Source organism: Moschus berezovskii, chromosome 26 (assembly GCF_049115385.1).
Source record: "Moschus berezovskii isolate FMDL1 chromosome 26, NW_MosBer_1.0, whole genome shotgun sequence".
Lineage (NCBI taxonomy): Eukaryota > Metazoa > Chordata > Mammalia > Artiodactyla > Moschidae > Moschus > Moschus berezovskii.
In genome coordinates this window covers 28,027,065-28,052,969 of record NC_142485.1, presented here as the reverse complement: position 1 = coordinate 28,052,969, position 25,905 = coordinate 28,027,065, and positions in this window count along the sequence as shown.

Below are 25,905 nucleotides of genomic sequence, written 5' to 3'. Positions count from 1 at the left end.
GAGATATACTGCATTTGTATATCAGAGACTCAATATTGCTTATATATCAACTCAACACTAAATAGACCTATGGATTCAGTTCACAGAAGGCTCTTTTTTTTTTTAAAGAAACTGACAAATGATTCTGAAATTCATGAAGAAGAAAATCACCTAGAATATTCAAAACAACTTTGAAAAAAACCAAAGTTGTATGAGACAAAGCAAAGTGTTGCAGGTAGAAAAACGAGCAAATCAAAGGTCCTAACAAATACTAAACATGCCTTGGACTGAACAAAGCTCAATTTAAACACAACTTTGTGTGTTGAAAAGCACAGATTTCCCAGAATCTTAATTAGCAGTCACTATCACATATGTCGAAGAAGGCAATGGCACCCCACTCCAGTACTCTTGCCTGGAAAATCCCATGGATGAGGAGCCTGGTAGGCTGCAGTCCATGGGGTCTCTAGGAGTCGGACACGACTGAGCAACTTCACTTTCTCTTTTCCTTTCATGCACTGGAGAAGGAAATGGCAACCCACTCCAGTGTTCTTGCCTGGAGAATCCCAGGGATGGGGGAGCCTGGTTGACTGAAACAAAAGAAAAGCTTTATTTGAGGCAAAATGAGGACTATAGCCAGGAGACAGACTCTCAGATAGCTCTGAGGAACTGCTTTGAAGAAGTAAGGGTGGGGGAGTCATGCATGTGTGATTTTGGTGAATGTGGTATATGCAATCAAGCACACATTTTGGCAGAAGGCTGTTGCTAGTCACAAGAAGGTTGCTGCTATGAGGAGCAGACTCTCCATTAAAGATTTAAAATATCCATTAACGATTTTAGTGTTTTTCTAGATATGGGAGGATGCAAGAAACTGGGCTCATAAAATCTCTTGCAAAAATACCTATCTGAAGAACTGTTCTGCCAGTTTTTTCCAGAGCACAGAGTGCCTCATTCCTAATTTCTGTCCTCAACTCCTGGGCTGTGTTGAAGGTCAGCGACTACAGTGGTTAGTGAATTCATTCTTGTAGTGTCAGATAGTGAGTGACAATTTTTAGTTGGCACATACATAACTAAACTATTGGATTATTGGTTCAATGACATATTCTGGTATAAGAGATTATGTGCCTTGAAAAGAGGATTTATTTCACTGTCTTGTAAAAGATGCTGAGACAAACATCCATATGGTGATGAACTATGAATTTAGTCACCGCTCTGAGGTTTCCTTAAAATTTATGATGGCGGAAATCAACTTATCAGAAGAAAGGAAAAGAGATAGGCATAAATGAAAGAGAAAGATTAGACAGGATTATAAAAGGGTGGACTTCCCTGGTGGCTCAGCTGGTAAAGAATCTGCTTTGAGAATCCCGCAATGAGGGAAACCTGGGTTCGATCCCTGGGTTTGGAAGATCCCCGGGAGAAAGGCATGGCAACCCACTTCAGTACTCTTGCCTGGAGAATCCCCATGGACAGAGGAGCCTGGCAGGCTACAGTCCATGGGGTCACAAAGAGTCGAACATGACTGAGTGACTAAGCACACACAAGATTTGGCATGGGTCTTACACTGTTGAAGAAAACTAACATTTTGATATTTTGGGTAGATTTTTAGAATAGACTGAATAGAATCATGGGGTCGCGGAGAGTCGGACACGATTGAACGACTGAACTGAACTGAACTGAACTGAATAGACTGCTGAATGGTGGAGTCAGTGAATAGTTTCCAAGGAGAAAAAGAACAACAACAAAAAAAAGAGAGCAAACAGAAATTTAAATAGAAAGTTGATCACAATTAATTTTGGATGTCAATTATATTTAGCCAATGTGTTAAGAGAAAATCTTTTACCAGCTCTGTTTTAGGGCTATAATGGACAGCATGTCAAAATCAATTGTCAATAACACTCTTTATCATTTTTTGTAAGGGCAGCACATATTTACTGCTTTATTCACAGGAAATAACTTTGTATTTTAAGTCCTCACTGTCCAGTTTTGCACTGTCTAGGAGATTTGTTAACCACTAATAAACAAATTAATCAATTCTTCCTGTTTCTCCACCTAGAGATCTGGTGTCAGGGCTGGGCATGGCTTAACAAACAGCTCAGTCAGCAATCTATGAGTCCATCTACCCTGGGAGCTGACTACCAGCCTCTGCTCAGATCCCTTCCCCACACAAACTTGCTCTCTGCCACGTAGTTTATATTTTATTTCAAATGATTCCAGACACATCCTCTAACATTTGAATAAAATCTGGCTAGTCCTTTTCTGTGACACAGATTTACCACACAGAAGCACTGCTACATTTATGCAAGCAGAATCTACCCTCTTGAGGCTTTTCCTAAATTTATAGTTACCCAAATGCCAAGTTGGTTACTGTTCATGACTCAGCTTCTTTACTGTTTATGACTCAGATTATTTACGCCTTCATGGAACTTGCTTACTGCATACCTGATTTGAACCCAATTAGCTATTCTTACTGGTTTATATATTCCCCTTTTGGCCAAACATGTCAAAGATTATAAACGTTTCATAACTTGCTCTTAATTTTATTATTTACCTTTAGAGAAGGTTCTTTATATGTAAAAGAGTTAAGTACAGTTAAGGAACAAGGTAACTTTGTATCTTAAATTTCACCTGTTTGATAGGCCAGCCAATTTAGAAAATAAATTCATCAGAATTTCTGACTTTATCCACAAACCTGGTCAGTTGGATATGTTAATATATTCCTCCCTTGATTTATCTGACCTGCACTCTTCCTGTTTTTTCCTGTAATCTGTTCTTTTATATTAATGTATCAATATCTTTGGCATAGTCAATAAAGCAGAAATAGATGTTTTTCTGGAACTCGCTTGCTTTTTCCATGATCCAGTGGATTTTGGCAATTTGATCTCTGGTTCCTCTGCCTTTTCTAAATCCAGCTTGAACATCTGGAAGTTCACGGTTCACATATTGCTGAAGCCTGGCTTGGAGAATTTTGAGCATGACTTTACTAGCGTGTGAGATGAGTACAATTGTGCGGTAGTTTGAGCATTCTTTGGCATTGCCTTTCTTTGGGACTGGAATGAAAACTGACCTTTTCCAGTCCTGTGGTGACTGCTGAGTTTTCCAAATTTGCTGGCATATTGAGTGCAGCACTTTCACAGCAGTTGGTGATGGACAGGGAGGCCTGGCGTGCTGTGATTCACGGGGTCGCAAAGAGTTGGACACGACTGAGCGACTGAACTGAACTGATCGATATCTTTGAAGGTTTTAACCTAAACCCTATTCTTTTCCCATCTTTACATTCTGTATGACTAATTATTAATATCTACTTAGTTGACTAACTACGATGCACATTATTAACTGCAATGTCTCAATCTTTAAAAAATAAATCTTTTTTCTAAACCTCTACTCATTTGTCTGCTCAAGCACTCTATTGAGATGGTGGGTCTATTCTGAAGAGTTCTTTCTTCTGACCCTAAGGTCTGACTGCTTCTGTAGCTAAGAGTGGACTTCCCAGACCACTAACTTGCAGATTTCAGTTTTCTGTCTTCCAAGGAAACAACAAAATAGTGTTGAGTTCTTAGAGCAGCAATGCCCAACAGAAATATAGTGCACTACACATGTATAATTTGCAAGTTTCCAATATTCACATTAATAAAGTTTAAAGAAACATGTGACATTTTAATAACATTTTATTTAACCAAATATATTTTAACATGTACTCATTATTTTTAAAAAAATAAAAATTTTACATTCTCTTTTTGGTACCTAGTTTTCTATTCTGATGTGTTTTCACTCTTAGAGTATATCTGCATTTTAGGTAGCCACACGTAAGTGTCAATAGGCTTGTGGCTGCCACACTAGACAGTGCTTTTTTTAGGGTCTTAGCAGAATCAATCATCTATTTCTGAAAAAGAAAAGACTCACTATTCACATACCAAGGATTACAGAGTCAAAGCCCCAAATCAGATTCAGAATGTCAAAGCTTGCTTTAAAGAGGTAATCTTTTCCTTCACCAGGGAACTAACTCTAGATATGAGTCTAGAATTTGATTCAGCGTGCACTTCAAGTGCCTAAAGTTTAGGCTGTAGGCTTGACCTACAGTGATTAATACACTAAAGGAGAGGTTGAAAGATCTTGCAACTGAGTCATGACAGACACCCTGAATTACAGCATAGTGCAGCGCTGACACCACTTGGCTTTTAGATAACGTATCCGTTAGAGTCATGAAGTTACCTGTCTAGAATCACCAAGAGTCAGTTCTAAGATCATTTAATTGACTCCAACACTACAGTAATTATTATATGTGACCTATGGGAATAGATATCAAATACTCTGTTGGAAAACCAATTACATCATTTCATGAAGTTATCCTATTAAGGGTGACTACAAAAGCCATGAAATTACCCTGTTTTCTATATTCCTGCTTTCTAGATTTATTGTTATTCACAAACTGATGTTTTAAAAGGCAATTTAATTGTTGGTATGAAAGTAATAAGTCTACATTAAAATATACTAGCTTTTGTATTATAATTCTAAGCTTATATCTAAGGTAGTAATAGTATTAAGCTTAAAACGACTGCCTGGGTTCATATCCCAGGCTCACTACTTAGTAGCTGTGTGACCTTAAGCAAGTCACTGAACGTTTTTGACTTTTGGTGCCTTGTTTGCAAAACAAAACAATTCTATACCTTCTTCTTAGGGTTGATGTGAAGATTTTATGAGTCAATAGGTATAAAGTACTGCAAAAGTCCTTGTTACAGAGTAAATGCTCAATTTATGACTGTTTTTGAATGCTTACTATATGCTAGAGACAAGGAGAACGCTGCACTGAGTAATTAAATAGGATAATGCTTGTACACAATTTATCCCATTTAATCCACATAATAACTCTGGGATGTAGCTGCCTCCATCTTGCTTGGAGAAATTTGCTCAAGGTCACGCCATTCAGACAGTGGTCAAGTTAACACAGCGAAGGTCAAAGCCAGTGAAAACAAATCTGCAGTCATCCTGACATTTCTTCATAGCCTTTCTTTTCTCAGATTTCTCAGAATCTTTTAGTCGGTTCATGTCTTCTACTTAGTCCACTCTCCAGAAATCATGAGATTAGATCTGAATCTCAGTCAGTCTTGTCCTTGATGCCACTGGGAACTGAAATCCTTTCATAGAATATATATCAATATAAAGCTTGATTCTTCCAGAGCTCTGTGAGCCATCTTGATTTTGCTGATGAATACCTGTTCCAGCTTACACTGCAGATACTACTCCCCTGAATTTTTTTTTTTATTCAAAAGAGTTTACACACTTTTATCCTTTTGAGAACAAGATTTTCTGAAAATCCATATGAGACCTACAATATATGCATGTGGATTTTGTTCTGAAGGTAAATGTACCACTCTGCCCTTCAGCTTTTCCAGAAAGTCTCAAGTGTATCAAAGTTTGTTACCTCAGGGGTTGACTGCCACTTTTATATCATCAAATATTTATCCACATACTTTTCAAAGTATTGTCACAGAAGTATTTTCTCTGCAGCAAGATTTAACTTTCAATATTCAATTAGATGGTTAGCGTGTTGTATTTATTTCACATCATATCACCATTGCTTCCTATCAGACGTCCTGCTTTGAGCTGTCAGATATTAACAGTAAAATCTCTGTAGTAAAATTACCAGATGACCCCTGAGATGACAATATCATGGTTTAGGAAGGATTTACAGCTACTTGAGGGAGATGACCACATCACATCATACTGTCTTTGAACCTCAACTGCCTAACTAAGAGGTTGACCATTAGTACACACTCAGTAGTGTTTCACGAATGAGTGATGACTTAAATGTTTGCCCCCCAAAAATTCATTTCCTAAAAACCTCATGTGATGAGTTGACTCACTGGAAAAGAGTCTGATGCTGGGAAGGATTGGAGGCGGGAGGAGACAGGGATGACAGAGAATGAGATGGCTGGATGGCATCACCAATTCGATGGACATGAGTTTGAGTGAACTCGGGAGTTGGTGATGGACAGGGATGCCTGGCGTGCTGTGATTCATGGGGTCGCAAAGAGTCGGACATGACTGAGCGACTGAACTGAACTGAACTGAGACAACATTTAAAAATTACTGATCTTATTTTTCCCCAAGAGAAGTTTCCACATGTAAGGAGAGAAAACTAAGACAATAGGTTGATTTTATTTTTTATTTCTAATGTATATAAATTAAGTAGATTTACCATTCATCAAGTGCTTATTGAGACCTAACTAAATATCAGGAGTTTTGCTGGATACTGGTCACCTGGCCAAGCAAAACCAGAAATGTCTTCCTGGCCTATATCCTGCTTATTGTCTTGAGTGCATGTGTGTGAAACCCCAGCATAAAAACCCTAAACTGCCCTTCAATGAAAGCCCAAAATGGTCCAGGTGATGATGGGCATAATGTGATACTAAAAACTGCAACTAAAGTGACTGCAACATATTCCCTGTAAAATAGTGCAATCCATTGGAAGAGACCCTGATGCTGGGAAAGACTGAGGGCAGGAGGAGAAGGGGACGATAAAGGATGACACGGTTGGATGGCATCACCGACTCAATGGACATGAGTTTGAGTAAACTCTGGGAGTTGGTGATGGACAGGGAGGCCTGGCGTGCTGTGATTCATGGGGTCGTGGAGAGTTGGACACAACTGAGCGACTGAACTGAACTGAACTGACAGTGTCAAAAAGCAACCAAAAAGTGGTACCTGTGCCTGGGAATAATAGAGGACCAGGGTAGAGTCCAGGGGTGCTGGGTTTCTTTTTTGAGTAACAAAATTTTTCTAAAATGGTGGTGATAGTTGTACAACTATGGCCATACCAACAACTGACTTATGCTGTTTAAGTGGGTGACCTATATGGTATATGAATTATATTACAGCAAGTTCAGTTCAGTTCAGTCGCTCAGTCATGTCCGACTCTCCGCGACCCCATGAATCACAGCACGCCAGGCCGGCCTCCCTGTCCATCACCAACTCCCGGAGTTCACTCAAACTCATGTCCACAGAGTCGGTGATGCCATCCAGCCATCTCATTCTCCGTCGTCCCCTTCTCCTCCCGCCCCCAACCTTTCCCAGCATCAGAGTCTTTTCCAGTGAGTCAACTCGTCGCATGAGGTGGCCAAAGTATTGCAGTTTCAGCTTTAGCATCAGTCCCTCCAATGAACACCCAGGATTGATCTCCTTTAGAATGGACTGGTTGGATCTCCTTGCCGTATAAGGGACTCTCAAGAGTCTTCTCCAACACCACAGTTCAAAAGCATCGATTCTTCGGCGATCAGCTTTCTTCACAGTCCAACTCTCACATCCATACATGACCACGGGAAAAACCATTGCCTTGACTAGACGGACCTTGGTTGGCAAAGTAATGTCTCTGCTTTTTAATATACTATCAAGGTTGGTCATAACTTTCCTTCCAAGGAGCAAGCGTCTTTTAATTTCATGGCTGCAAAGCTATTTCTAAAAAAGAAGAGAAATAGACAAGTGGGTCACTCTTAGAAGAGAGAAATTTTCATCTCCCTCCAGATTTGTTTAAAGATCTTGCCAAAGTGTATTGTATGTAACACATTGAATTAATATAAAGGATTTGAACAATACCAGTTCTTAACCATACTTTACTAATTCTTAACAAAAAATATATGCTAGATGAATGCTGTTCAATCTATAATTACTCTTTGCATGGGTTACAATGTTTTCAAATAACATTCAAACACTGTAGTTATGAGAAGTCTTTGAAATGAATATTCCCCTTACAGAAATACATCCTTTGGAAAGAATTAAGCATATGTATAATTATTTCATTTCAAAATGTTTGTTAACATTGTCTACAATAGTAAAATTTAAGACAACCAAAATGTCCAGCAATAAGCATTAGGTTAGACAATCTCACATCATTCAGTGATGTAATACGTACTCATTTAAAAAATATTATGGGAATAACTATTGAAATAAAAGTGTATATAATACAGAGTTGGGGACAAAAATAGGTTTTAAGTGAGTATATACAGTATGAACCTACCTTTTTTTAAAAGATATACACAGAAAATTATCTTGTATTATTGCGGTGGCATAATCATGTGATTATGGATATATATCTTTTCTTTTGCTTCTGTATACTTAAGTCTTTCCTATAATTGCTTTCTGTTGATTGTTAATCCACAAGATATTTTTCATTGCCTTTTAAATAACTAAATAGCATATTAGTTTTTATAGCAACCAGCCCAAGGCATTGTGTCTCTTCACAATATTTCAGCCAAGAGGTTAACTCAGGTTACTCTGAAGGAAGACGATAAGAAATGGTGAGCCTGATGGAATATATACAAAGTCAGAGGGACATTCTTACCCACCTGTCTTTCCATGAGAGACGAATATTCATCATGAACTGATGAATGGTACTTACTATTGCACAGGCTGTTTCCATCCATCATTATCCAATCAATCCTGACCTCATACCATCCTAATCCTGTGGGGAAAAAGTGACAGACTGTGTATATCAAATAAGATTTCCAGTTGTAAGCAACAGAAAATGAGTTTGGCTCTTCTAAGCCCACTGAAGAGTCTGGAAGTATGTAGGGGACTCACAGAGGTAAGAAGACCTGCTTAGAAAACCAGCAAGAACCAAAGAGCTTGCAGAAGCCAAGACACAACAAATTCCAGGATGGGATACCACCATCCACTACTGCCTTCATGTCCAGGTGGGAAGGTTAAAAGGCCTATCTTGGTCCTTTTCTGAATATGACCTTCCTGAAGAAAAAGTCTGGGAAGTTCAGGAAGCATGCCTGCCCAGAGTCCATCCCTGCCTTTTTGAGCAAGCTCTGGCTGGATACACAGGACCCCAGAATTCCCTGCACAAATACCCTGAGCCTGTGAAGATCTCTTCACAGCCTCGACCCACTCAAGAGTGGACCACACACGGGAGTGGCCAACATACAGCTTTATGTTGGGAAATATGAATTTCCCAAGGAGGATTAATTAAATTGAGCCCAGGGTTATTAGCTGGGTAAGGATGGTCCTCTTCCTCCTGATAGAATGCGTATTTGCATCTGCAGGCCAGGATGTCCACGTGCATGGGCACGAAGTGCCTAACAAAGCAGGACAGCCTGGAGCAGGAAGAGAAACAGGGGTCAGCAGACCAGGGCCAAGCACAACAGTCCACTCTCCCCAAGCTCTCAAAATCCAGCCCGCAACTCCGAGGGCTCTCAGGATTCTAATTCAATCCTAGCCAGCTGGATTTTAATGAAAATTACATTTGTCAAGGTATAAGAATAGAAATACATTATTAAGCAGTTCCTTAGATGGATTTACAACATTTAAATATTTAGTTGTACAGGATGTGGGCCTCTGTGTACCGCTGGGCCCAGCAAATGCTGCCGGCAGCAGACATAGCTCACAGAACTATATTCTCATCATTCCTTTATCTTTGTTTTATTTTTCCTCTCAAGATTCATTTTTCCTCAGATTCAATTAAATTGACTGGGTCCAGGTAATGAGCTTCACCCTTGCTGCCAGGCACTAGGAAGGAGGGCACCAGGCCCTTTATGGTTTCCATGGTGGGGGGCGAGGCCCTGTGACCCCCAGGACCACAAATGACAGTGACAGCCCATGAAGTTCAAGTGAGGCAGCCGAAGGAACCAAACACAAATACACATTCTTTCAGGAGGAAGAAGACCATCCTTACTCAGCTAATAACGCTGGATCAATTTAACTAATCCTCCTTCCCCTCGTATATAAAATAACCATAATAATTCTTGTGTCTTGGGATTGCTGAAAACATTAAAAAGATGATTCTTTGAAAAATGCTTTGGGACTTCCCTGGTAATCCAGGGGCTAAGACTCCAAGCCCCCAATGCGGAGGGCTAGGGTTCAATCCCTGGTCAGGGAACTAGATCCTACATGCTGCAACAAATATCAAATATCCTGAGCGCCCCAATGAAGACCTGGTTCAGCCAAATAAATTTTTAAAAATTTTAAGAAAAGAAAAGAAAAATGCTCTGCAAACTGCAGACTGCTGTCGGAACAATCACAGTAGTGTTATCACATTCTAGAGAGAGCTCTGACAGCTGCTAATCAAGAATTAAGGGAAGCAGACTCAATAGGGGAGACTTGACAATGATGGAGGCTGACAACAGGCACGACTGAATCTGCTGAAACACTCTTCTGCTCCAACCTTTACATTTCTCTGCTATGGTTCAACCTTTCATCAGAAGGACTCTCTCCCATACAATCTGCACAACTTCCTCACACCAGATTTGCTGGCTTCATTTGGTCATCCCCATCAATCCGATACACTCTAAGCAGGCTGTTAAATACACCCAAGGATTTCACAATGAACAGCAGAGATGCAGTTATCATTAAAATGAAGTGCTGACACTGGAATAAGGCCACAAGGAAGTATTTACTGCTACTGTCCTGGAATTACAATGATTTCCCTGCTTGGCCTTTAAAGGACTGAATCATCTGATGCATATCTGTCTTGTTTACTAATAAGATGTTTGAAATAAAAATATTAACATGCCCATGTATACATGATTATCAGAACTAGAAACAATCTTAGCACTGAGTTTATAAAAAGATAGCTTCTTTGCCGGTTGCAGGGGTGCAGGGGGGAGGTGGGGAAGGGTTGAGGAAGGGGAAGTTAGGGAGTTTGAGATCAGATCGATATATACACACTGCTATGCTTAAAATGGATAGCCAACAAGGACCTCCTGTGGAGCACAGGGATCTCCGCTCAGTGTGATGTGGCGGCCTGGCTGGGAGCGGGGTTTGGGGGAGAATGGATCCATGTTTGTTTACGGCTGAGTCCCTGTGATGGGCACCTGAGACCATCACAACACTGTTAACCGGGTATACATACGTCAATGTAAAATAAAAAGGTTTAAAAACATAGCTTCTTGGTTAATTGCCTACATTCCCTATCTCTGCCAGATGCATAAAATGTTATAAGATGATAGTCATTTTCCAACTTCACAGAATATAAGCTAAGAGGTACTGGAGAGTCTGAGAGGAAACTTGACATCGAGTAGGAGGTAAAAGATAAAAAGTGAACGCTTTTGTTTTAGAAGATGCGCATCCAAAGAGATTTCTGTCATAAGAGACAGAAAATTTTCCAGAGAAGCTCACCTCCATGCAAAAGAGACTAAAGACAAGCATCCCAGCAATTAGAGATTACATATTTGAAAGAATATTTGAATCAGGATGGATTTAAGACACTTAGAAATGGGAAAATAAACATTGCACTTTGCTACTTTTTTTTTTTCCTTTTCGACCTCAAAATGATTCCCTGGTGGCTCAGACAGTAAAGCGTCTGCCCCCAATGCGGGAGACCCGGGTTCGATCCCTGGGTTGGGAAGATCCCCTGGAGAAGGAAATGGCAACCCACTCCAGTACTCTTGCCTAGAAAATTCCATGGATGGAGGAGCCTGGTGGGCTACAGTCCATGGTGTCGCAAAGAGTCGGACACGACTAAGCGGCTTCACTTTCGACCTCAAAATACAGTTCTTTTCTGAAACAAATAAGTCTATGGGCTACTGACAAAATCTTACAAATGTCAGAATAAGAGCAAGCAAAGGCATGTCAATTTACTGTCAGAGTCTTGGATTAAATTCCTAATTCTTTTCCTAAATTTTCACATCTGTGGTTTGGAGAAGTAATTTCATGAGTTGTTACTAATGGTAATTAATGTCTGGTAGTGTATTTTAAGTGTGAGTTTTTAAATACCACTTTGTAGGGAGAAAAAAGAGCTTCTGAAACTCATAATTCTCAAAAGAGTAAGGGCCTAAATGAAACAATGCTATGAGGGGCTAGCTGACAAATGGCTCTGTGTGTGTGCGTGTGCGTGCGTGCATACGCATGCGCTCAGCTATGTCTAACTCCTTGCCACCTTCTCCAGGAGATCGTCTCAATTCAGGAATTGAACCCACCTGTCTTACACCTCTGGCACTGGCATCCACCAGTGCCACCTGGGAAGACTGACAAACAGTTATGGGGCAACTAAAATAACTTGATCAAACCTACACATTTTACTTGCTATGGAGCATTTTATTGATTTTATAGAAATCACTTCAACCTCATTCTTTCTTATGTCTTGGCTTTTTTCTAGGGATCTCAAACTCAGCTTTTCTCAAGAAGAACTTGCAGAGTCTCCAACAGCAAGGGCAATGTGATGTATATTATCTACTCCAGAAAGCAACATTTTATTAAGTGAACTATAACATTCAGTACCAAAGAGATCTCTTCGGTTGAGAACAAATCCCCCAATGACAATCAAGGTTCTCAGTGAGGGAGGCCTCTGCGTTTCTCTTTCGTCTTTCTGTTTCCCTACCTGGACTCTCTTGGCCATCTGTGAAAACAGTCTTTCTTTCTTATGTTGTCTTGATTTCATTCTTGCTTTTTCTTCACTGTAAACATCCAGCCCTTCCCCCAGCACACATACTAGTCACCGCTCAGCACCTCTGTCCGCATTTTAACATTTTCTAAGATATTACTGCCCAAACTGGGGTTGACTGATCATCTGCTTCTGAATCACCTGGAGTCCTTGTTAACAATTTAGATGTTTGAGCCCAATGCCAAGCCCCTGAATCAGATCAACTGAGGGCCCGGAAATCTGCATTTTAAACAAGATGCCTTGCTGAGTCTGATGCACAGCTAAATCTGAGGTCGGTTGTTCTATAATTTCTGTAAATCCCTTCTTGTTCACTCACTTCCCCAGTGATTCACGAATACCCCTAGCTTAGAACCCTTATTTCCTAAACCACTTACAGGGGAAATGTATGGCATTGTGCCTGGTGATATTTCTTACTTTGCTTAGTGGTTTTCTGAATTTTTATAATTTTAACTGTGTGTATGTGACTTTCTTCCCAACATCACTTCTGTAATTTTGGGGGGAAATCCTGATGTCACACTAGTTTTGCATCAACTACAGGGCCCAAGGAAGTACCTTGTGTACATAAAAAGCATAATTAACATTGATAGGCTGACTTTACACCAGACTCTTGGATACCATTCTGATTTCATTCATGGGCTTCTCTTCTGCTTAGTTCTACTTCCCAGTGTTTTTTCTTGACTTGCCAGTTTTTTCACTTTATATTTCTTTGTGACTGAGTAGCCATTTGTGTGATTTTCTGTGATTGGCCTGTAGATGGTTAGCCTGCCCAGACCCTCTCAAACTCCAGATAAGTATATACCTGCTCAGGGGACATCTCTCTTTAGATGTCTAACAGGAAACTCACATTTAACATTATCCACATATACCTCATTGCTTTTTCTCCCAAACTCTGTGTCTGCACCTGAATTTTTCTGGTGAACGGTAGAACTGGCCCTTAAGATCCTCTCGCCATTGCCCTTGGAAGTATTATCTGATGCCTCCTGGTACATATATTCTAAAGTCAGATAAATCTGATTCTGTTTGTCCAAATTCTGGCTTACCGATATCTGTGCAATCTCAACCAAGGTTTCCAAATTCCCTGAATCTCAGCTCCTTTATCTTTAAAATAGGTATCTGGTACTTATTCTGTAGGTGTGTTATAAGGATTAAATGAGATGCGTTTACAAAATACTTAGCATCATACTGGTTTATGACATATTTAAAGTTAATGATTACTATTCAGGCTGTGATTACTTCTTACATTGATTCCATGTTTTCCAAAGTCTTCTTATACTGTTGTAGGAATGTAAATTGGTACAGTCACTATGGACAACAGTATAGAGGGTCCTTTTAAAAAATAAAAAGAGACCTACCATATGACCCAGAAATCCCACTACTGGGCACATACCAAGAGGAAACCATAATTTCAAAAGACACACGCACCCCAATGTTCCCTGCAGCACTATTCACAATAGCCAGGACATGGAAACAACCTAAATGTCCATAACAGGGGAATGGATAAAGATGATGTGGTGTATAGATACACACACACACACACACACACACACACAAACATACACACACCCACACAAAAACACACAATGGAATATTAGCCAGAGAAAAGCAAATATATATTGACATATATATGTGGAAACTAGAAAAATGGTATAGATGAACTCATTTGCAAAGCAGAAACAGATACTCAGATGGAGAGAACAAATGTATAGATACTAAGGGGGGGAAGGGAGTGGGATGGATTGGGAGATTAGAACTGACATACACACACTACTATGTATAAAACAGGCAACTAATTAAGACCAACTGCATAGGACAGGGAGCTCTGTTCAATGGTCTGTGGTAACCTAAATGGGAAGGAAATCTAAGGAAGAGAGGATATAGGTATACATGTGGCTGATTCACTTTGCAGTACAGCAGAAACTAACACAACATTGTAAAGCAGCCATACTCCAATAAAAAAATAATATATAAAAATATTCTTCCTGCTCTGGTCTTGGTTCCTGACAGCCACCAGAGGCTATATTTAAATCACATGTATGGACATGTCAATCTTCTGCTTAACATCCTTCAATGAGTCCACAGGACTTTCCTGATAAACTGTTAACTCTGATTAGCATGCAGGTCCTCTCACTGACTGGGTACCCTCTGTTCCTCTAACCACCTCTGTGTTACCCTCAACATTAGCAATTTTTGCTTTGGATCCTGCTTTGTGTCTGTCCAATGAGTCATGCAAATCAAGCATCCATGTATTCCTCCTGGATGTAAAGGCATGATGTATTATTCTCATCACTTGGATCTTGGGGAAACTTCCTTTATCACTTAGATTCTCCTGTATTATCTCTTAGCACTGTGGCTGCATGTTGGTTATAGAGCTGATTGCATTTTGGTGTGGATGTGATTTGCTTGTTTACTTCTCCCAAGTAATTAAACTGTGTCCAATTTACCTTTTGATCCAACAACACCAGACACCGTGCCTGGCGCATAATAGGTGCACAATGGATACATGTTAAGTATGTTGGTAACACATTAAAATGAAATCTCTTCTCTTTCCCAGTTCACTGTGATCCTCCTCTTCTTGCTTACTATGCTGACTCTGCTAGGATCCAACTTAGCATTTTAAGACTGGCTGAGGTGTTAGTTGGGGCTTCCCTGGTGGCTCAGAGGTTAAAGCGTCTGCCTCCAATGCGGGAGACCCGGGTTCAATCCCTGGGTTGGGAAGATCCCCTGGAGAAGGAAACGGTAACCCACTCCAGTATTCTTGCCTGGAGAATCCCATGGACGGAGAAGCCTGGTAGGCTACAGTCCACGGGGTCGCATAGAGTCGGACACGACTGAGCGACTGAATGGAACGGAACAGAGGTGTTAGTAATATGTGAACCGTGAAATTCCAGATGTTCAAGCAGGTTTTAGAAAAGGCAGAGGAACCAGAGATCACATTGCCAACATCTGCTGGATCATGGAGAAAGAAGAGAATTCCAGAAAAATATCTATTTCTGCTTCATTGACTATGCCAAAGCCTTTGACTGTGTGGATCACAATAAATTGTGGAACATTCTGAAAGAGATGGGAATACCAGACCACCTGACCTGCCTCTTGAGAAACCTCTATGCAGGTCAGGAAGCTACAGTTAGAACTGGACATGGAACAACAGACTGGTTCCAAATAGGAAAAGGAATACGTCAGGGTTGTATATTATCACCCTGCTTATTTAAGTTATATGCAGAGTACATCATGAGGAACACTGGGCTGGAAGAAGCACAAGCTGGAATCAAGATTTCCGGGAGAAATATCAATAACCTCAGATATGCAGATGACACCACCCTTATGGCAGAAAGTGAAGAGGAACTAAGAAGCCTCTTGATGAAAGTGAAAGAGGAGAGTGAAAAAGTTGGCTTGAAGCTCAACATTCAGAAAACAATGATCATGGCATCTGGTCCCATCACTTCATGGGAAATAGATGGGGAAACAGTGGAAACAGTGTCAGACTTTATTTTTTGGGGCTCCAAAATCACTGTGGATGCTGATTGCAGCCATGAAATTAAAAGACTCTTACTCCTTGGAAGGAAAGTTATGATCAACCTAGATAGTATATTAAAAAACAGAGACATTACTTTGCCAACCAAGGTCCGTCTAGTCAAGGCTATGGTTTTTCCCGTGGTCATGTATGGATGTGAGAGTTGGACTGTGAAGAAAGCTGATCGCCGAAGAATTGATGCTTTTGAACTGCGGTGTTGGAGAAGACTCTTGAGAGTCCCTTGAACTGCAAAGAGATCCAACCAGTCCATTCTAAAGGAGATCAATCCTGGGTGTTCATTGGAAGGACTGATGCTAAAGCTGAAACTGCAATACTTCGGCCACCTCGTGCGACGAGTTGACTCACTGGAAAAGACTCGGATACTGGGAAGGATTGGGGGGCGGGAGGAGATGGGGACAACAGAGAATGAGATGGCTGAATGGCATCACCGACTCGATGGACATGAGTTTGAGTGAACTCTGGGAGTTGGTGATGGACAGGGAGGCCTGGCGTGCTGTGATTGATGGGGTCACAAAGAATCGGTCACGACTGAGCAACTGAACAGACCGACTGACTGAGGTGTTAGTAAAGTGGTCTACCTCTCCTTGGAACTAAGAATCTCTACCACAATCTAGCCTCAACTTAATTTCAGAAATGAATAGAAAGGAAAAATCCTAGGAAAGACTATCTGTATTCCTGTCTCTTACCAGTAAGATATAGTCCACAGCACTTCATTTAGCACATGGCAGGAATCTGCTTCTAGGTGAAAGATTCAACTGCTATTTTATACGTGCAGTGCTGATAAAACTCAAAATGGGTCACGAGGCCAAGTATCGTGACGATGATATCAGATTTGAGGAGACCCAGGTCCTTCTCTCTACACAGGATTATTCCCTGGATGAAAACTGGGCTTAGACTCCCTTTCTTTTATCAGTAGGGATCAGAGGGATTTGGGGAGTGAATCAATAGACTACCCCCCTTCTCCTAATACATCAATTTACCCTCCAATAGAAAATAGACAATTCAGTTAAGCTCTTTCTGCATTTCCTGAACTTCTTTTGGATCAATAGTTCATTACCTGCTATATTTGCCAATATGTAAAACCTTCACGAGAGTTTCAACAAGTAAATGAAAAACCTATATTTACAGACTGTGAGATGATTTAAAATTCAAAAGGTCTTCTTCCTATTTTTATTTTTTAGAGTATCAGCTTTGACTTTCATTCTGCTTGTCAGTTTTTCTTTAAGGAATATGCAGTTCTAAGTGCTTCTCCTTTAGACAGTAGCCTTGACATATAACACAAGTGGACTTCTCACCTTTTACAAAACAAAAGCTACTTATCAGATTTCCTGGCTTCTCAAACCACTGTTTGCTGTCAGGTGGGAAGGACTATCCTCGTGGGAGATCAAGGGCCATTAGATATAATTAACTGACTCCATTCCTTTCCTCTTAAGAGATGGATTTTAAACAACCACTACACATCCCACCCTGGTTTGTGATTACATTCTATTAGAGGTGATGAAGCATCTTCAGAGAAAAGAGCCATCATTATGAAGTGAATTTAGAAACAAATTCCCATGAGATCTGATAATTATCTCATGGAATAGAGATTATCTGCCTACAGTAAGAGGATTTATTGTGTTCATTACTGTACTCATAATAATAGTTTGCAGCATGATACCAAAAAGCAAGAGGGCAAAGTATGAGTCTCAGAACAGAGATCTCACTTCAGTTTGGTGAAGGAAATCAGCCACAAGAAGACAGAAACTAAGGGTAAACAATCATCGTTCTCTGGAAGGGAACTTGGTCAACTTTCAGTTATCTTTTATGGTTCATAGGGATACAATTAAACAGAGTAGCTCACAGTTAATATGGTTTAGTATCTCTGGTTTTCATTTCTACATGCCATCTACTCATCAGCAACCAAAGCACTTCATTATCTGCCCCCAAATGAGAAAAGTAGTGATGAGAAAATCCACTGAAGGGAAAGAAAGAAAGAGAAATAGGGTACAGAAAAGGCCCGCTTAACCCAATAACTGTCATCAGGGAGATGGGCGATTGTGATTTAGGCTTTCGGCAGGGGATAGGAAGCCAGGGACAGCTCAGAGCAGAAGGCAGGAGGAAAAGCTGAGAGTGGCACTTCAGCACTTTGATTAAAGCGCGTTTCCAAACACTCGTATCCGTACATATGTTAAAGTACGAAATGACATCTCCAAGCCAAACATAAATGCACTGTATACCATGTACAGCTTCAAATGAAAAAACAAGGAGAGTGGATTCTGAGACCTGTGAACAGTATACAGGCATTCCCCTAAAGGAATCAGGATCCGAATACATCACAGAAATGAGCATTTTATGCTGCCTGACAAGAGCATTTGCTTCCATTCTCTCCCTTTGCTGATAAAGACTCTGAGCCAGAGCAGTGACTCATCACACTGTCAGAGCCAGCCTGGAGCTTCCTTCCCCATAAAGTTGTGTCGAGGTCATGTTCACATCACATACAAGTTAGCGGTATTTGCGTGTGTATACACGTCTATTGTTTAACCTTTTTTAAAAACAGTGCTACAGTGGTCCAGGTTTAAGCATCATAGGTCCCAAATATGAAAATGTTTAGAATTCTAGTGAATGGAAATAATAGAATAATGTTTATTGCACAGCTGCTTCGTTGAAAACTAGGTCTGTGACTTATCACATCTTATCCTCAAAACAACCCAGGGGAAATATCCCATTTCCCAGCCGAGGCACCAAAACTCAGGGGACTTAGGTACCTGTCACCACACTGAAGAGGAAACGGCAGAATCTGAGTTTAAACCTGGGTCATTCGGAACCTATGTGCACTCCTTCTTACCTCGTTAGCTTGGCCTTGGAAAACTCTGTGAAGTTCCTGCTTGTGTTTTTGCAAGTCAACGAGTGGTTGAAAATAACAGCACTGTGACTCCAACTTGTGACTTTTCATGAAATGACCCGTTGGCAGCAGAAAACAAGACAGAAAGTACTGCGGGCTGTCTGAAGAGTACAGAGCAGACTCAGTCACAACTTCAAACATCAGGCTTCTTTACTGTCTCTGAACATCACTCACACTTAGACGGTAGCCCGATTTTTCTCAAGAGAAGCCATCATGTCCCTCAAGGATTTCAAGGCTATAATCCTACAAGGACAGGAAAGATGCAAGCTGCCTTTGAAGCCTGTTCACACATGCCTGATGGTGAATTGAAGTTTAGAGCCTGTTAGAACTCTCAACAGAGGAGTCTGCTCAAGCAGCTGATGAGGTTTCACTTGTGAATAATGAAAGAAACAGATCGGTCTTTGTCGTTGTTTTACAGAGGAAGAAAATAAACAGTCTGGCCTGTCTGATTTTGGAAACAATAATTTATCAGGTGACCTCATGGTTGGAGTACAAAGATAAGAATTAAGAACTCTGAAACGTGGTCAGCATTACTTTCCTACCAGCAGACATCTATAGGTGTTCTACGAAAGGCCAGTCGAGGCATTGAGTGGGGTTCCGCCACGGAAAACAGGTTCCAGACATAAGCTCTTTCATTGTCTTTGTCCCACGCACGTGGATACTGGAAAAATCATCTTTCCAAATTAGCTGTATTTATGTTAAGATTATGAAACATAAAATGAATGATCCGATCTAAAATCACTTAATCCCTCTAGAGCAGGGGTTTGGCAAACTTTTGCTGTAAAGATCCAGATAAAATTTCAGGCCAAGTTTGATAAATCTGTGTCTATTTTTTCATAGTTATTGGCAGCAAAATTGTGGATGTGACAGAGTCTTATTTATATTTAAGGGCAAAGTAGAAAGGGAAACGGAGAAGGCAATGGCAACCCACTCCAGTGTTCTTGCCAGGAGAATCCCAGGGACAGGGGAGCCTGGTAGGCTACTGTCTATGGGGTCGCACAGAGTCAGACACGACTGACGTGACTTAGCAGCAGCAGCAGCAGGAAGGGAATTTGGGGGGGGATTCTTTGCCTGGCAAGAACTGTGGATGTGGCAGTACAATTGTCCAGTACTGTTGTCTCCTTGTTGGGGGAGGAGAGGATATGTCTTTTATGGTCTCTTCTTGGAATAGATATTTAATGAATCTAAAAGTCTTATATGTAACACAGGTGATTTGCCAGAGAATTCAAGGGTGGAAAGGGTTCAGGGACATTCTACCCAGGTAACCTTGGTCTGTTCAAGGTGCCCCAGCTACATCTCAATGCAGTGCTTTTTGGAGACACTGACACCTCTTCCAACATTTGGCTTCTCAAAATGCATCTTTCAGTGTATCAGACAACAAACCCTACAACAGAATGATCATCAAGAGACAGACAAAAGATGGTGGCCTTCAGGGCCCAGCACTTCCACATGCAAAGTGTCTGACCATCATTCCTCTCTGAACCCCAGCTGCCTCAAGGATGAAATGGGTTGGCATTTTCTAACCTCTAATGTTACTATGGAAATTCAAACTAACAGAGGTCAGTGTTTGGCATAAGGCCTCGCTCCTCATGGGCGCTCATCAGTAGCTATTACTTTTTAATTTTGGCTGCACTAGGTCATCATTGCTGCGTGCTGGCTTTCTCTCGTTACAAAGAGCTGGCCTCCTCTTCCTTGCTGTGCACAGGCTTCTCATTGTGGCGGCTTCTCGTGTTGCAGAACACAGGCTCTAGGCACGAGGGCTCAGTAGCTGTGGTGTGCGAGCACAGCTGCTCCACGACATGTGGAATCTTCCAGAACCAGGAATCAAATCCGTGTCCCTTTCATTGGCAGGCAAACTCTTACCCACTGGACCACCAGGGAAGTCCTGTTACTGTGGAGCAGCAAGGTCCTACTTTCAAAACCATGTCAGGTTTATTTCCATCACTTTGGAAGGCAGATGAATATCCTGACAACTTATATACATAGTCTCCTTTTTCTCTGAAGTAATACAACTTTAAAATAATTGATCTTTCAGATCTTTCAGATGGACGATTAGAATCTTTCAGATGGAAGTCACTGTCCATGGCTCATATTTCTCTTTAACCTCACATTTCTCTCTTTTGACTTGTTATACTTGATAAACTAACTGATGCTAAAGCTGAAGCTCCAATACTTTGGCCACCTGATGTGAAGAGCCGACTCATTGGAAAAGACCCTGATGCTGGGAAAGATTGAGGGCAAAAGGAGAAGGGGATGACAGAGGATGAGATGATTGGATGGCATCATCAACTCAAGGGACATGAATTTGAGCAAACTCTGGGAGACAGTAGAGGACAGGGAAGCCTGGCATGCTGCAGTCCATGGGGTTGCAAAAAGTCAGAAACAACTTTGCACCCGAATAACGACAAAACAGAGTAATAGTTCAGGAGGCAGTAGACTTTTCTCACACCTATACAACGCCGAAACGTCAAAAGGCTTCATTTTATGTGACCATACTTTATTTTTTTAAACTCTACTTCTGCCAAGTTGACATTGATAGTACAGAAGTTTCTTTGAATTTATATATAGTAAAATGTTCGCTTATGAACATAGATAAAATATAAATAGGAATCCTTCTTAAAGTGCAGTCCTCCTATACAATTAAAATCAACCACCCCACCAGGATAAAAGCTTTTTCACTTTACAAAGTTTGAGCTAGGAGGCCCATTCACCTCACTGCCACTCATCTGCCTCATGTCAAATTTATTTCAGAAAAAGAAAGGCACTTTGTAAGATTCACACATTCAAAATGCTGTAGAAAATTTTCCCTGAGAAAAACACTAAACACAACTGGCTATGTGTTAGCTTCTATTTGACTATATCAAATGTACTCAGACAGGACACTTTTAACTTTGGGAATGAGCATTCCTGTCCCTTGCACTCTGACCTCTGAGTCATGACAGGAGCAGCCCTAAAGAAAACAGTGTGTGTTTCCCACCCTCTCCCGAGAATGTTGTCTACAGGCAAAACCAGGAAAGATACTGTGGGCATTAACAGCAGCCTGGGAACAGGAAAAAGTTACTAGAGAGGAATCTGAGATATATGTAAAAGTAGGAAGATATAGTCCCCATGGTGTTTTGCAGAAAGAGACGGAAGAGTTATGAGCTAACTGTGTGCATGGGAACCCCAGACATCTCTTTTACGCTGTAGTACAACATAATGAACCTCCCTGACATGAGGCACCACTCAGTTTGTAGCTCTGCATGGTATCCTAAAACCAAAGGTTGGGGAAAACAGCCCTGATTTCAATACCCTAGTAAAGACCCCACCTATTAGTAACAGCATGCATTTTTAGCTACAGAAGGCTAGCTGAGGCGTCTGGACACCATCCAAACTATGGCCTCCCAAGGAAGAGGTGTCAGTGCTTCTGCATTGGCTCACCATGCTACCTGGGCTCAGGGTGACACACCCTCCCAAAGCCAGAGGTGCTCTGCTATTCTACCCACCTAGGGGTTTCCTTTGCAATATCCTTTCCTCCTTTCTTTCTGTGCAATAACACCCAAAATTCTTCCAAAATTTGCGCACACACACCAAAAAAATACCCCAAAGTCCTACTGTATCTTTCAGTCTTTTTCACTTGTCTTACTGCTAAAATCTAAGTCAGCAGCCTATGAGTAATAACTATTTTCTTCCATCCAGGCACTCCTCAACTTCCTATAATCAGGGTAACTTGCTCACTATGTTCCGAAAGGTGCTCTCTTGAAGTCACTGAAGTGCTACCTTCTTTACAATCTAGAATATTCCACTTGTCCTGATTTTGCTTCTCATGTTTTTATGTGACGAGGAGTTTCTGTCGGCTCCTTGGAGCTCTTATCTCTTCTGTGACAACAGAAACAGCAAGGTGTTCTGTTTTTAATCCTGGACTTACATCTGCTTTGTACATACCTATGCTGCCAGTTAGCTTTGGAAATTAACCAAGTAAAAGATGTTGCAAGTGCTCTCTTCTGAAAATCAGGGAGATTAACCAAGAACCATGCCCACAAGGATGGCCTCTGATACCTTTGGAAAGACAGGGGGCTGTGTTTCACAGCTCAGTGTGACAGGTGCCCTGTGGAGGTGGGCATTGCAAATGACATGGCCATAAATGTGCCCTATGCAGAGGGGTGAACTCAGATAGCACCTATTAAAGGAAAAGCCAAAATCTACCTCAAAAACAGTTCTGGATCTGCCATAATATACACTTTACCTGGTGACCAAGGCCGCTTAGGACTATGTAAGGACTGTACATGGTCACTGAGCAAGCATGAATCACACAGAGAGGAGGGAGGGAGGGGATGCACCGGCGGCTTGATATCAAGATGCTGCTACAATCTCATTCTTTACAGAGTTAGACTCAAATAACAGATTTTAAGCATAGACCATTTTTTGCTTGATTTCTTCTTTGAAACGATCCCTTTCAGTTCAGTTCAGTGACTCAGTCCTGTCTGACTCTTTGTGATCCCATGGACTGCAGTACGTCAGGCATCCCTGTCCATCACCAATTCCCAGAGCTTGCTCAAACTCACGTCCAAAGAGTCGGTGATGCCATCCAATCATCTCATGCTCTGTCATCCCCTTCTCCTCCCAGCTTCAATCTTTCCCAGCATCGGGGTCTTTTCAAATTGAGTCAGTTTTCGCATCAGGTGGCCAAAGTATTGGAGTTTCGGCTTCAGCATCAGTCCTTCCAATGAATATTCAGGACTGATTTCCTTTAGGATGGACTGACTGGATCTCCTTGCAGTCCAAAGGACTCTCAAGAGTCTTCCCCAACATCACAGTTCAAAAGCATCAATTCTTTGGCACTCAGCTTACATTATAGTCCACCTCTCACATCCATACATGACTACTGGAAAAACCATAGCTTTGACTAGACGGACTTTTGTTGGCAAAGTAATGTCTCTGCCTTTTAATATTCTGTCTAGGCTGGTCACAGCTTTTCTTCCAAGGAGCAAGAGTCTTTTAATTTCATGGCGGCAGTCACCATCTGCAGTGATTTTGGAGCCCAGAAAAATAACGTCTGTCACTGTTTCCACTGTTTCCCCATCTATTTGCCATGAAGTGATGGGACCAGATGCCATGATCTTAGTTTTCTGAATGTTGAGCTTTAAGCCAACTTTTTCACTGTCCTCTTTCACTTTCATCAAGAACCTCTTTAGTTCTTCTTCACTTTCTGCCATAAGGGTGGTGTCATCTGCATATCTGAGGTTACTGATATTTCTCCAGGCAATCTTGATCACTTTAGGAAATGGTTGATGCCACTTGTGTTTTCTATGAATTAGTCCTACCTTCAAAGCATTCGTATATGTGAGGATTAAAACTATTACACATATTTGGTTATACTGCACAAAAGAGTATTTTTCACAACTCACATGTTTTCTAATTAAAATTATATGCTATTCTTTTCTCTAAGGACTTAGAAGCATTCTTCAAGGGTATCTGTGTAAAATTCTTATAAAAGGACTACAGACTTCAATTTCCAGATCTTTTCTTCATCCTAAAAATGTTAAAAATTCCTTGGAGATTTCCTCTAATATTGAACTCTGGGGTGAGAACTTTTGATTTTAAAAGTGGAAACATATTATATAGAAGATATCAGACAGTTCTATTAGAAGATTGCAGGTAATCCCTTCCTGCTAACCAATGGTGCTATGTTTGTCTGTTCGCCTTTATTTCTATCAGGTAAAATTTATGTTTGTAACAGAATCCTTCATCTAAGTTCTAACAATTCTCTATTTGTCAGATATATTTCTAATTTAGAACTTATTTTCAATGATCTGATCCTTTCAGAAAAAGGGATTCTGAACTTTTAAAATAAATGTCTCATTGAATTTGCTTTATGTTCTTCCATTATTCCTTCTCTCCAACACACACACAAACATGATTAGCACGTGAGTGATCTCTTCCTCTCTTATCTTTGCGTGTGTGTTTATGTCATCAATGCTGTAAATTCATTCAGAATCCACTTTCTTTCTCAGTGGCCCTTGAAGTGTGTGTCAGAAGCTGTAATCAGTATGTATTATGCCCCCCCTCTCTGCAGGATGCTTTCATTTCCATGGTTTCTGTTTATGCATCTCAGCTCATTATTGCATTTTTCCTTGTAACTTTCAATTCCTTAGAGCTCCTTACATGCTTAGCATACTTCTATACGTATCTCCCTTTAACTCCCAAATGGAAAGAAAACAAATGCTGACAATGTTTTCTTTCTTTGATCATGCATCCCTCTGTTCTTGCGTCAAGAAGATCTTAAGATTCAAAAGACGAATGAAAGATAATGAAAATATGTATTTTAAAAAAACACTGAGAGTTTTAAGTGAAAAAGCGTCTAGTGTTGTGGGGGAAAATAAGGGATCTGATGGACACATGGTTTACGTGCATGTAACACTTGGTTACATATGACCTGGGGTTTTCTTTAGGAGAGCAGTCCTGATTTTCACTAAACTCAAGAATCACTATGTATAGAATGAGAGGTGGAAAGAGGAAGTCAACATTCTCATGCGTAGTTGGTAATAATACCAATTAGGAAAGCATTTTTTGAGTACAATTGGGCAGTCTGTGTTGAAAACCTTCAAATATAAATGTAAAGTTACTCAACAAATCCCAAGAAGACAATAAAGAAAGCAAGCAAAGATTCAGCTATAAGGATAGTCATCAAGTGTTGCTTATAAAAGCAAAAAACTGGAAACCATTTCCATGCTCAACAACAGAGGATTAGTTAAATTTATGGTGATCTGTAGCATACTGGGCACCTACCGACCTGGGGAATTCCTCATTCAGTATCCTATCATTTTGCCCTTTGATATTGTTCATGGGGTTCTCAAGGCAAGTATACTGAAGTGGTTTGCCATTCCCTTCTCCAGTGGACCATGTTCGGCTGTGGTCCATGTGATCAGATCAACTAGTTTCCTGTGATTATGATTTCAGTTTGTCTGCCCTCTGATGCCCCCTCACAATACCTACCATCTTATTTGGGTTTCTCTTACCTTGGTCGTGGAAAATCTCTTCACAGCCGCTCCAGCAAAGTGCAGCCGCTGTACCTTACCTTGGGTGAGGGGTATCTCCTCAAGGCCGACCCTCCTGACCTTGAACGTGGAGTAGATCCTCTCGGCCCTCCTGCGCCCG